Raw genomic sequence first — 12,179 nt, 5'->3', positions numbered from 1 at the left:
CATTGCTCATTATTAAGCTCAAGGTACAAAAGTATTTTTAAAAGGAGCTTTGTTGAATCAGCATTTGTTTTTCTAGCAACATGCACAATTTCTTTAAGCAGGGTTATTTTCAGAGTATGATATGAAAATAATTATGGAGCACTTTCTAAAGGTTCAGTGATTAAGGCAAGCAGCCAGCTGTTTGGCTGCACAGCTGATGTTGACCAAAAAGTATCATGTCTACAAGTCAAACTATCTTAATAAGATTTCTAGATCTCACACAAGACTTACAATTATTTCTCTCCTGATCTCCAAGAATAGCTGCAGAAACCATCTTTGGTATTTCTTTTTGGATTTCAGTGAAATGAAGTTAAAAGCCATATTATTGAAAGTCAAGTTTTCCGGAGTCCAAAAGGTTTGCCTGATTTCGTTGCAACCTTTGTTCCATGTACAAAGAGCGATCCTTATTTGATTTTAAAAATTAATCAGTAATTTTTCTTTTCCTTCTTAATCCTTCACTGACATCAAGTCTTGTCATTTTTGATCCTAGCTTCCAGAGCGCATTGTCTGGCTTTAATCAAAAGCATTCTGTAATTAGGTTCCAGCTAATTTAGCTTAGACTATTTAAAAGCAAAAAATAACCTTGCTTTCTGGTAAAACCCAGCTAAGTTTCAAAAGAGCTGAACAGGGGTAGCTTCATTTCATAAATATATTACTGACAACCAAATCCCTTCCTTAAGAGCATGGGGATATAATTTTTCCTGGGCATTTTGAGGGTGATTTTGTACACAGGAACACAAAGAGCACAAATGAGCGTGAGAAGCACCGCTGCAGTCATATTCTGTCTCTCTCCAAAAACCTGGGTCTGGAGCTCTAGAAGGGACGCTGTCAGGGCTGGGATCCTTCAAATCCGACCTACTTTTCCATTTCATCCTTTACCAAAGGAAATGTTTAAATGCTAGGTTTTTTTTTTTCTTAAAGGAAGAGGGAAAAATGTCAGTGCACCAGCTCCGAGGTACAGCTGCAAAAACCAGAGCTGCTTTGGGGTAACCACAGAGGAAGGTGCTTGCGCCACATCCTGCACGGAGATGATGCCCTCAGCTGTCCCAGCCCCATGAGGGACACATCTGCACATCCGTGCTGTGCCCTGGCCCGATGCCTCTTGAGGGCACCAGAGCAGCAGCAAAACCCTAAACCCACCTTGTTGCTGTTTTGCATGAGAAAAAGCTCCTTTCAGGGGAAGGGATTAGAGGGTCAGCACTGGGCAGTGGTGGGGAGGATTCACCTTGCCAGCTCCAGGACTGAATGCGAAATACCGCAAACCCAAACTTTGCCCCTCAATACTGGTATGAAGGACATGCACACCACTTACATGCTTAAAAAGGGATGAGGTAGCCATACTGCGTGCACGTCTCAGTATCCCAAGAGGCATTTCCCCCATCCTTTCCTTGCTAGGGGAGCATCCATTTGCCTCCCTCAGTCTGGATTAGAGCTCTGCAATTTGGCAGCTCAGTAGGTGCCAATCTCCCAAAACACAAAGTGGAAAAAACCTCACTGAAATCCCCAAATTCGCACCAGCACAGCCCTGCAAGTTGGAAGACATTTCCCACAGCTGGCTGTGTAATAAGACAGCTAATAAACATGCAAAGGGTAGGAAACATCCCAAACACCATCGCTTTCCAAGGCATATCCAAGTAACTCCATATGCACCCACAGCCTGGAGCTAGGAGCTAATGCCCCACCGTCTGAGCTCTCACGCAAAATATGGGAGGAAAATTCACCCCTTTCTCCAGCCAGGGAAAGTTCAAACTCACATCATTCTTTCCAGAGGGTGCCCCAAGCACAGGGCTGCAGAAGGGGCCAGGCTGAGAGGCAAAGCATCATCCGCTGTGCAGCCCAGGCGAGAGGGATGCTCCAAATAAGATCAAAATTCTCAGCAGTTTTCACTGGTGGAAGCCTGGCCATGCTAGGCATTAAAGATAGTGACCCACTTGCATGTTCTTGTAAAAGGCATCTCATTAGTACCTGATGGATGGGTAGAAGAGTTAAGCATGGCACCAGTTCCTCTAATCTGCAACAGGATTTCAAGAAACTTTTAGGAAACGAGCAGCTCTCTACATCCCGCTTTTGGGGATCAGAAACAGAAAATGGACTAGGCAAGTGTAAATTATCGGAAAGCAAGAACCTACAGATTTCAAAAAGACATGGCCTGTAACATCCCTGAACGACAGGCCCCACTCCTCTTGTTCTCATCGCAGGGAATTCACACAATATCTTTGCTTTCCTCACACTGTCTACAGTTTTTCCCAACTGATGTCTCAAGCTTTGGGGTTGAACGAGAAACAGTGCTGTAAATCTTCAGGCTTTATTAAGGAACTTTGCTGGATCAAATTGGAAGTTTTCTTAGCAATATGAATAGTTTGCTAGCATGTGCTGAAGTCAGATTATCAGTAGCATCCCAAAACAGAAGATTTATTACCTGTCATGAAGATAACTATTTAAAACAATAATGACCAAAAAACAACTGGAGACATTCCTTTTCATAACAATTCACCTAACATCCCTTTCATGCTAAACTTTATCTGAATATCCTTCAGATCTGCAATCTGGCTAAAGCTGTTGCAATGGTCATGCTGCTTGCTGACGTACTATTTATAACACTGTTGAGAACAGTGAAATCCATTCCATCCTCCCAGGACTGGGGTTTTAAAGTTGTGGGGTTTTAAATTTGTGCTTCATCAGACTGAAACTAGTAAAAAAATGCAAGTTTTTTTGAGGTTTGGTGGAAGGATTAAAATGCAAAAAAAAAAAAAAAAAAAAAAGCAAGCAACCTTTACTGCCCATTCCAGCCTGTTGAGTTCATTTTTCCTTGCCTTGCAAGACACTGGCAGGGAAGAGTGCAGCTCCCCAGCGCAACGCCAGCTCTCCCCAGCCCCAGATGGGCAGCACTGAAGTTTCCCCTCCCCACCACGACTTCCAGGCTCTGCTTCATCCTCCCTTCAAACGAGGACTCGGGTACTCACAGGTAAATCTGGCACGAAGGTGGAGCAGAGCCTGGATCTTCACAGCTAGTCAAACCCTGACCAGGCTCTCCTCCGCCTGAGGAACAGTGTGAAAGGGGAAAGCCCCTCTTCTCAATTTGTTTCTGAGGGAAAATGGTTAATACTCCTGAAGTTATTATTTAAGCACTGTAAAGCACAGACAACCAGCCAGTGTATTATTCCTACTTACCAGACAACACCCAGTTTTTATCAGGATAAATTAGCTTTCCCATCTGCTTAGAAACAGCCTTCTAGAGTTGTCCAAACACCCACAGTCCATGAAATCGCAGAGAAAATAATTGCCTTTTGTTTTGAAGAACTTTTAGACCCCCCCATTCTTTGCTGGAAAAGGAAACACCAGGGGACACTGCAGGACAGAGAGCAGGCAAAGCCCACTAACACAGAAACCCTGGAAAAAGGGTGTTGCCAAACACAAGAAACAGCATGAAAACTGAAGTGGAAAAGTAGCATGATAAAAAAAAAATGAAAAGAAATTTTAAAAAACCCCACAAATATAACCAAAGAGCAATTAAAAAGAAAGCAGACACAGCCCAGCACAAGAATCTCAATTAGCTGCAGTTGGGCAGAGGATACACAAGAGCTTAGCTGGAGGAGTCATTATATTGAGTTAGCTCCTCCCAGAGGCATCATTAAGTCCATTAGCAAGGGTGGAAAGGCTATTTATAGTACGGGAGTGGGCCTTCTGGATTTTTTGGGGGAGGTGGGAGCAAGTGAGAGAGGCAGGTAGGGCTTTGCATGAGGCAGTGGTGTGATAGAGGGTTATGTACTGAGCTCTTCCAAACTCTGGTTATATCTCCTGAGCATCTCCTGGTTCAGTCTTCTTTATAGTTATGTGCTTCCTAAGAGAAATACATTTTCTTGTGTTGCTGAAGGTTGTTTTTCTTTAAAAATGAGAAACATCTTGAGGTTTGAGACCTTAAAAAAAAAAAAAAAAAAAAAAGGAGTAGCAGAAGGGAGTTCTGCAGCATCTTCTTTCTTTCTGTTCTTCTCCTTGAATTTTATCACCTCTTGTCTCTCTTCCTCAAACTTTGGCTTTTGGCTATATTTCCTGCTGCAGTTTTCAGAAACATTTCAAGTCCTGCAAGGACATCTCTTCAGGTGCAAAAGGAGCTGGGGGCTATGGCAGCTCTTGCAGAATCAGTCTGGGAGATGGAAAACAAAGGCTTGAGTCTCTGAAATAACTTATCTGGGAGAAATTATAAGCTCAGGCTGTCTGAGAGCATTTGGTAGGCCTGAGGAAGAATAGAAGGCTGGAGAAGAAAATAAAGAAGGTTCCTTTCTTCCCCCAGGCTGTTGTCAACAAAAGGTGGTATAGTGACATTGCATTGTTTTTCTCCAAACCTGCCTTGGCAGAAGAAACTTCTAGAGCAGCTTGATCTTTATGAAGGACATATAGTTTATTTTAACGACCTGTGTACACCAGAACTTCCTGGTGAGGCTGGAGATCTGTAGAGAAGCCCAATGTGTGTGTATACACATATATACATACACATACCTTAGTGGGTGACAGTCCTAGCACTTACTTAAAAGGAACAGTGACTTCATTGGCAGTGTCTCCCCATAGTGGTGTAAGCTGTAGGGGACAAGTGACCACAGGACCAAATCCAGCTGTTCTGGCCTCAAGCAGGGAGCTCAGCAAGTGTGACTAGAAGGACAGGCCATGGCTATTCACGTGTCAGAGGACAGCTATGAGCCAGCAGTGCGACACGGCCATGAAAAGGCAGACACCGTTATGGACATTCTCAGGGGTGGTATTTTCAGTGGGGATAAAAGGCTGTTTGTACCCCTGTACAATTCTGGATGTTGTGTAATGTTGTGGCTGCCCAGGAATGAGAAAGGTGTAATCACAGGGCAAGGTGCAGAGAGGAGAGTGCAAGAGTTTAGCTGCTCATCTGAGCAAAACAAGACCTGCAAGAAAGCATCATTCCTACCCAAGTGCCCTGAGGATGCAAACGTGCTGAAGGCTCGAGTCTGAAGCTCAGTCTCTCTGGCCAGGAACAGCAGTTCCCACACACCTACTGCTGGCCCCTGGGCCAAAGGCTCGAAACTAGCCCTTGGTTGTGTAAGTACATCCCTGCACCTCCCGGGATAGGTACCGTGGCATGGGAGCTGTCAATCTAGGAAAAAAAAATAATTGGAAACTCTGGGCTTCAGTGAGCAAATCTTGGGACTTCCCAGCTGGGGAACTCACCATGTGGCTCTTCCCCGCTCCTTTTCTCCTGGCTCTCCGGCAGCCATCACCGATGCGGGAGGGAGCTTGGTGAACCAGCAGTTGTGGGGTGAGCGTTTGGTGCTGGGGTTCGGTCCAAACCCCAAACTGAGTCCGGCTGAATCGGTTCCTGACAGAGGCGTGTCCTGGGAGGGCGTTAAGATCATCTGCTGAAACTTAGGCTGTTTCGTGGTTTCTCTCTGAAGATGGATCTGACAGTGCCGGTAGTGTTTAGACTGAAAGCCCAATTGTGTTTTGACAACAGCTTTTCCTGCTGTGATGGAGAGGAGCATATCCCAAAATCTGTTTTACCCAGGCTTGTGTCTCAGCAGTATTTAATATTCTGGGTTTGAATGGTCTATAAATAAAGGAAAAGACTCACGAGTCTCCCTGAGACAGTCTCCTTCCTCTCCTCCTGAGTTGAACGCAGACTACCTCCAAACCTGAAATCCAAATGCATGCAGGAGGAAAGAGGAGTATTGCTTCCAGAGGGCTCTGCTCCCTAGTCCTGTTGCTGGGGCTCAGATTAGGGACAGCAGCGACCGACATGGCTGGGCTCTTTTTGTCTCCATCACATGAGTGAAGTGAGGGGAAGAAGGGAAATAAGCATAAAACCTGAAGAATACTGTGTTAAATCAATTATTTTTAAATCCTAAAATATTATAGAGGTCTTAAGCAAAGTGGATGAGTGTATGTGTGCGTACAAGTACCTGATCCCGTCCTGTTGTGCTGGAGGAAGAGATTTAAGAAAATCCGTCATGGGCAGGTAACAGATTGAAGGAGCAAAAGAAAGGACTCCTCCAGCTGAAGATCTGATCTCCCCCACATGCATTATTCGCTCTCTGAGCATGCAGGCCCAGGACCCACAGGAGTTGCTACATTTCAGAAGTAAAAATCATGGTAAATGATGTGAAAAGGTTGCTATTAAATGCCTTCTTATTGGGACTTTTTGATTTAAAAGCAAGACTATGTCTTTACAGTGCTGTGTTAAACACTCTATCAATTTAAATAATTGGATTAATTTAAAAAGATACAGGTCAGGTAATTAAAATGCTTTTCAAAAAATATTTCATAACATGTTCTTTTCCTTTGATGTGAAAACGGCGGACAGCTTTCTTTGTTTTACAATAAAATCTCTATTGCCAGAAATCACCATGCCACAAAATGAAGAAAACAATTAACTCATTGAATGAACAAAAATAGAACAACATTCTTTGTGTTTTTAAAGGATTTTTTTTTTTTTTTTTTTTGGTACAAACCTTACCAGTAATGAAATTTATGTCCATATAACAACAGGAGGAAATAGATTCTTAGGAAGACTTTCACGGCTCTCAAGCAGGACATCTAGTGCAAAATCTGCTCTATGCTGTTCAGTGCAAATATGAAAGCAGCAGGATTTGGGGTTGTTTAGTTGTCTTTCATCTCTTTCTTTCAGAGAAACTCAGTATGTTGTGAGGAAATCCATGATCATATTTCTTTTATAAAAGCAAAACATTTAGGTCATGGGGAAAAACATAAATTGAGAACTATTGATAAGCTGTAAATATTTCAGCAATAGATGTTAAAGATCATGAGGTTTGTATTTTAATGTGTCACTTCTCCAATACCTGAGCTAATTTTTCTATCTTCCATAATTCAGATGAAGTATAATTCCATTTCACAAGTGAACAGTTCATTCCCAATCCTAGTTTGTACAAAAGCCTTTTTACACCTTTTTGGTAAAGCAAAAAGGGCCTAAAAATAAGAGTAGTTTGCTGGCACAGCATAAAGAATGCAGCATGAGTAAGAATCAGACCTCTTACCTAAAATGCATCAAAAAAGAAAAACCTGCTTGTATTCCGTGATGACAGGAATAATTTTTTTAAAATAATAGCCTGATTATATGCATATTTACATGTTAATTTGAGCTTGGAAAAATAAGTAATGTTCAAAGTGAAAATCAGGGAAGCCTAAATATTTTATAAATATTAATTTCTTTTTTGTTTTATTGTGCAATTTGTCACGGAGGATATTTTTAGTCAAACTTCCTCTGCGTTGCCATCACACCGCCTTGACACGCCTGGCAACACGCACTAGTGATCATCTCCATTTCTCTGCTGCGTGGCATTACCCAGCAGGGCAGAGGAGGGGCTTTTTTCCACCTCTGATTTTGAAATTCTTAGTGGGTTTGGGATGGCAAAGAGCAAAGAAAAAGACCGGTGTCCCCATACTGATGAAAGGATGGGGGGGGGGGGCAGGGGAGAAAGCTGTCACTCAAACGCTTTAAATGAGTGATGTGAGCTCCGGAGAGAAGGATTTTCAAACCGCTGGGTTTGAATCAAGCACCAGCGCCGGGCGGTTAAATCACCACCCTTCTTTCCAGCCCGATTTGCTGCTGCGGGGCTGGGATGTGCGTCAAGAAGTCGGGATGAGCCGGATTTCTGCCCCGGGATGGTTCATTTAACCAACAGAAAGTCCTTTCCTGGCCGCTTCCATTCGGATGCGGCACAAGGCGCTGAAGCCATCCAGCCGTCCCGCTCCCACCGTACCTGGAGCCTCCCGGGCTCTCCCGGGGGAACGCTGGCCCGGAGGATGCTGCAGCACCCGCCTGGGGCTGCTCGGTGCTTCGGCGCCGGCAGCCCGGAGCAGCTGCAGTAGGTCTCGTTCTGATCCTGCGGAGCTAAATCTGGAACAAGTCCTCCGAGATCAGTGGCATTTCCCTCGCATAAAGCCGCTGTGCGGGAAGGCAGATTATCCCAGACCAGATGGCACTTTCTGCAGCCGCTGCCGGCTCCTGCATGGTGCAGGTATGACTGTCTGCACCTTTCCTGGCTTTTATTGGGCTCTTGCACTCACCTTAGCTTCAGCGTGAGGATCCGGGAGAACTTGCTATCGTTTCTGGTGTGTCTACCTTACCTTTCCGGAGCGCAGTTTCATCGTTCGTAACCACAGGCCTGGCACCTTAAAACAGTTTTGCTAAAATAAAGTTAGGATTCTTCACAGTCAAACTTAGGATACAGAGGCATCAACTTTTTTTACAGTCTTGAGGGGTTGAAATGCTTTGTTTCATCAAACAAAAGCCTGAAGTTGTACCCCAGGCCACCACAGCTCTAAGAAAATCCCTAAGCATTGAGAGGCTCGTGATTAAATCATGAGCTCTGTGGGCACCAGGGGGTGCAGAACAGCCCCTTTTAGTCTCTCTGCCGAACACCATCATTGCATTTCATCTACCATCCCTACCTCTGGCACTGGCCACTGTCTGGCCACACACAAAACTATTTTCTCCTATTGAACAGACCCTCCAACAGCAGCAAACCACACTGAGGTCCCGGGCTCCTTCCAGGAGCATCGCTCTGCCTCTCCCAGAGTATGTGAGCAAATGAGCCTCGTACTGCCCAAAGCCACTATCTGGGCAATTCATCTTTTCTCCCTGTATAAAGGAAGACCTTGCCTGGCTCTGTATAAGCATATGAGTCTCAAAGCTGGCTGTGTTTGCGTGAAACAGAGATGGGATTTATTACTTGTATTGGAGAGTAATTTACGGTCTTGGTCATGTGCTAGGAGCTGTAGGAATGGAGAACAAAAATGCTTTGTTTAAAAGCTTTGCCAAGAAACCCACGTACGGTTTGGATGTTTCGTGGATTTGATATTTGATTTTCTTCAGTTGCATTTGCCATAGGTAATTGTGTAGTTGCTGAGCGAGAAAAGATGGTTCGATAAGAACTTCTGGCACAGATCAGAATAGACTCACTCATGAAGGAGCCTTTGAATTTGCACAGATAAAAGCTTCTTCCTAAACATCTGTGCAGTCAGACCCTGTCATGCACATTATTGTGAGAAAAGCAAAAGAGAGAAGGTGATCCACACATGACTAGATATCATCAAGATTTAGAGATTGCAAATATATTTGCATGTCATTTGCACACTCTTGGCCCCAGTCTAATCAACAGCATAGCATCTGGACCTGTATTCTTTAGAGGCTTTGAAGAAAGAGCAAAGCACTCGTACGTCAAATGAACTTCCCTTTTGCTTCAGTTTCAGACACAGAAAGACATCAAAATAACACCAGGGATAATAAGTGGCTAAACTATACATCATTTTTCATCGTTCAGACTCCCTAATCACACTATGCATATGCTTTCCCTAATACATTTTGTAGCTACGGCACAAAAAGCTCTCTTTGGAGCTATTTCATGCAGGTAGACTTTAATTTGGGGGAGAGAGAAATGGAGCAGACATCTGTGCTCTATTACATAGCTTCAGTTTAATTTTGAACAGAGAGAAATGGAGCAGAGGTCTGTGCTCCACTACATAGCTAGAGTTTAATTTGGGGGAGAGAGAACAGAAGTCTAAGCAATGGTTTTTCCCTGAAAGTTCATACCTGTTGTGCCAGCTGAGAGAGACAACCTTTGCCCATGTTCCTCCGATCCCTGCTGTACCTTGACCACGTATAACCTCAAAGGGAAAGGAGCAGGAATATCGGATATTTTCCTCTGGCATATGTCGTTTTTCACAGAGGGAGTTTCATGCCTAGCCATAATATGTTTCTATAACCCAGCATGCAAGTCAAAATTCCCAGTGGTTTCAATTACTGGACATTTGAGTGAAGAAACTGCCGCTGATAGGATTAACAGTGGTGCAGGGTAAGTGGCACGCAGTGACCTGTGGGGACCTCGGAGCAGTTCCAAGAGCTGATTTCTGCGGCAGGAGCAGGGCTGTGCAGTCGGTGCCGGGTGGTCGGGGTCCTGCCCTTCGTACCAGGGTGAGCTGGGCAGCTGTAGCTGCCGATTTTGGCAGGGATGGAGTATTGCATGCTGCAAGAGTGGCTGCATGCCTGCATCTAGCATGGGTGAGAGCGAGCCCAGAAATGCTGACGGTGATATAAGTCCCTTGAATTTCCTGGGAACAGGGTCGGGTCTCTGATGGCCTGCATTATTTCAAGCAAGATACTGCATCTTCAAGCTGCCACTGAAGGAGACAACCTAAGTTGTCTCTTGTGCTTATAGATATAGCAGTATGATCCCCAGAAATCTCATCTGATGTGATAATATGCTGCTGGTTCTGGGAACCGTAGCAGGTCTCCATACGTGAATGAGCAGCTCAGTCGCACAGCATAAATGTCAGGCTACGCCACTCGTGGTGCTCCCTCGGAATGATTTTGTATGTCATGATATAGAACTATGAAAAGCAACCCAGTTATCGCTCATCCAAGATAAATGACATGATTATGGTGAACACATACAACATGCGAGAGCTGTCAAAAGGCAGAGCACAATATGGATAGGGCACACCCAGTTAAGGCTCTCTGGATTCATTTGGGAGCCACAGTCAACAGTTGGAATCCAACCAGTAATCTCACCTGTTACAGAGTTTCCAATGGTCGCCACCAAATAAACCACCTGAAAATAACACAAGTAAATTAGTAAAAAAATGCTTTTTGAAAATCACTTGCACTGGGAGGATGCACAGAACTGGCAGCTGCGGGGCAGCAGAGCTGCCGTGCATCAGCACCTTCTTCCTAAAACTCCCTAGTGCCAAAAAGCTGCTTGCTATCCTTAGGTAGTTGGATGCCTTAGTGGTTTAACTGTAATTACTGGTCTAAAGCTGTGTTCAGGAAAGCTGTGATGATAAGAATTCTGTAAACTTTTCTAATTCCTCAGTCTGGTGTTAGGCTGGAGGAGATATCTTGGGCTGTGTGTTACAATTACAGGCATTCCCAGGCTGCTTTTCAAGGCTCCTTTTGCACCTCTTTCTTCAATTTTCCCCTTACAAAATGCAAGCTTTTCATGGGTAACAGTCTGAGGCAGAATAACTCACCCCTGTTTCATTACAGAATAGCCTGAGCTCGTAACCTCACAACAGGCAGAGTTATGCCCCTGTGTTTAATATATATGGGCACTTCTTGTTACCACTCTGTGGGTAGAAATATCCTTTCAGAAACAAAATCTGTATTCCCTGGCAACAATATTCAGCAATCAAGAGTTTGACTAGCTCTTAGTGTTTCCAAAATGGATGGCATAATTAAATGATTTAAAGCCTGCCGTAATCAGGAGTGTGCAGTCAATGAATATTCAAGCTGTTCTCATTGTTAGGGATGATAAAGAAATGTTTTCTCTTTAGGTGGGTTATTTTTTATTGTCTAAAGAGTCATCCAGAAGATGGTGCCACAGTTCTGCCTGTGAAATGAATGCCAGCCCAGAAGAGAGTCCTTGCACAGAAAATAATATTTCATAGAAATTTAAAAGCAAACTTATTTTCAAGGGCAGTTCAGAGCTCAAAACCTGACATTTAGTCCGTGTTAAGGCTCTTATTGAAAACTAGGGCAATGTATCTTTATTGCTTTTGCTCTGTCACTCCAGGCAAGGTCAGCCAGCACGACAAGGAAGAAAGAGAAAACCCATCCCATCTCTCCATTCCCTTCTGAAAAAGTGACAAATCTTTGGGTATTTGTTAAACTGCTCTTTCTGGGTAGCAGCAAGCCATCAAAAACAATAAATAAGATGAGGACAAAATAAGCCTCTCTCTGGATGCTTTATGAGGCTTCAGTGGAGGTAGGAAGTACAGCATAAATAGAGTACGTAGCTGTTTCTTTCGGTTAAGGAAGGGAGGCATTTCTGAGGCTTTGTGTCACTGAAGAAATGATGATGTCAAGCCTGTAGATCCTTGTAATCAGATTAAATAATCTGATTTCCATTTCACAAAGCTTTGCACTAACATAGAAGGAAAAAATGAAAACTGAGATTGGTATGAAGCAAAATCTTTGCTCCTACCAAAAGCAGGCATTTATTTTTTTCTTCCATTACAATTTTCTGTTGTCTGAGGTCTCTTCTCTGTAGCTCAAGCAATTTGTCATCCGATTAGTCTGATGAAGCATAGAGAAGTCATTTGAACTGTAAATTTTCTGCAGGCAAAATAAAATGCAAACAAGAAGAGCTTCCTGTGCCTGCCAA

The sequence above is a fragment of the Accipiter gentilis genome, chromosome 23, assembly GCF_929443795.1.
Source record: "Accipiter gentilis chromosome 23, bAccGen1.1, whole genome shotgun sequence".
NCBI classification, from domain to species: domain Eukaryota; kingdom Metazoa; phylum Chordata; class Aves; order Accipitriformes; family Accipitridae; genus Astur; species Astur gentilis.
This window is presented reverse-complemented; position numbering follows the sequence as displayed.